The sequence below is a fragment of the Haliaeetus leucocephalus genome, unplaced genomic scaffold, assembly GCF_000737465.1.
Source record: "Haliaeetus leucocephalus isolate CR32 unplaced genomic scaffold, Haliaeetus_leucocephalus-4.0 Scaffold160, whole genome shotgun sequence".
NCBI lineage: Eukaryota > Metazoa > Chordata > Aves > Accipitriformes > Accipitridae > Haliaeetus > Haliaeetus leucocephalus.
In genome coordinates this window covers 1,034,892-1,036,613 of record NW_010972596.1, presented here as the reverse complement: position 1 = coordinate 1,036,613, position 1,722 = coordinate 1,034,892, and the positions used below count along the sequence as shown (strand labels likewise).

Genomic DNA, 1,722 nt, shown 5'->3' with positions numbered 1-1,722 from the left:
CCGGTCACGAAGCCCGTGGAAGGAAGGAGCCGGTGGGTCTTTCATGGGAGGGCTGCGGTTTCTTGGCGCTCGGTGGTCTCGGCCCGAGGGTCTGGGTTGCGTCCCTTCAGAGGCTTAGAGCGGGACGCGACAAGATGGTCCGGCTTTTGGTGCAGCGTATGTTGCCGCCAACGAAAAACTGTGGCAGAATATTCAGCAAGTACGAGTTTTTCCATACAAAAATGGGCCGGTGAAATAGTTAAAACCAAATAAAAGTGTCGGGTTTTAAATCTTAGTGTAACTCTTTCGTGATGTGAACTGGAAATCCTGTAGGTTCTGTTACCCGGTGGTGCAGTAGGCAAGGAGACGTTGAATAATTACAAGGAGGAGCAGGGAGCAGAGCTTTAAAACGCTTTGCTTTTGTCAGATTTGTAATGCTGAAAAAACAGTCCCGCTACTTCATTAGCTGCTGCCTCTGGACAGTGCGCTACTTAAAAATAGTTCCTCAAGCGTCTCTGAAAATGCGCTACCAAAAATTACAGTTTGTAATGGTATTGAAGACACGGCGAAATCTGAATATTGATTTGGTCATTTTGAGTAAATCTTAAATATTGAATGTTTGCAAGAACTTGCTTTGTAGTCTTGTGTGGTTAATACTGTGGTTTCTTTCCGAGTGAATCAAAGTACCAATTGTTTAAATTGCTGTAATGCAGAATCTGTACTGAGTGAAAGAAAAAGTTCTCTTGTTCTTGTTTCCTTCAAAATATACTGCATCAATTTAGATGTAATTGAATTGTCATTTATTTAGAGAGCTGGAACTGCAGTATTTTTAAAGGCTATTGGAACGGTGGACTCCTGGAATTGGTGGGGGAAATGTCTTTTTGTCAAAATTGATTTTTGTTTGGGGTTTTTTCCCCCCTCTCTTCTGTGCATGTTAATCAAGTCTATATATATGAAGAGATGTTCCTGTACTTCCTTTCTGTTTCTGAAGCATCGATAACTTCAGATGAACCAGTTTCTGCTTCGTTTTCCAGACACTGTCATTTTATTTGAGTGATAATCTTTAACATTTGCTCTGTTAAATAAATTGAAATAGGATATATGCTCAAAATTCAAATTCAGTGGTCCAATTGTAGCATAGGAGAAGAACCTAATTTTGAGGAAATACGTAGCAGTTCAATACCAAAATGGTTGACTGTTCCACATTTGACTATTCTTCTGTGATTCAGTTCCAAATGCACACATAAGGGTTGTTTTTTTATTAAAGTGTAATAGCAAAGGATAAGAAATCACAGGCAACTTGAAGCCTTATCACAATCAGCAATTCCTAAAGATATTCCAAGTTTAAGAAACAGTTACAGAAAAGTAGGTAAGAACACGAAACAGCGAGGTTATTTCTCTGTTGCGCTCTACAGTGCCCAGGGACAGTTTAAAAAAATACCTGATAGGCTCAGTACCTTGACCTGATACTATAGTGACAGTAGCAGACCTTCAGACAGGAGAGTGATTTTTTTTCCCATTTAAAAAAACAGCCACCTTCCTTCTTTCTTCCCACAGCATTTGGCTTATGGCAACTTGTAGGGAAAGGGTGGAAATCCGGGTTTTTTTTTCCCCTCCTGCCTCCCTCCATAACTGAGTTACAAGTTAGGGAGCTTGATGGAAAAATCAGAGTAATTACAGAAGAGCATTTACTCTTTTGAAGTAGTGCTGTAGCTGTTGGGTTTTCAGCCTGGGGCGGGGGGG

At 40.7% G+C, this 1,722-nt stretch overlaps 1 protein-coding gene across 2 annotated transcripts in view; it reads left to right on the top strand.

Moving 5' to 3' along the window:
* Positions 1-6: 6 nt before the first annotated feature.
* RNF146 (ring finger protein 146) overlaps positions 7-1,722 on the top strand; it is a 10,356-nt gene continuing 8,640 nt past the window's right edge. Inside the window, exon 1 of one of the 2 annotated variants that reach the window (XM_010562497.1) lies at positions 7-1,722. This exon is cut by the window's right edge and continues 3,213 nt beyond it. The gene's annotated coding sequence lies outside the window, so the exon portion shown is untranslated. The other variant, XM_010562498.1, reaches the window with a different exon arrangement.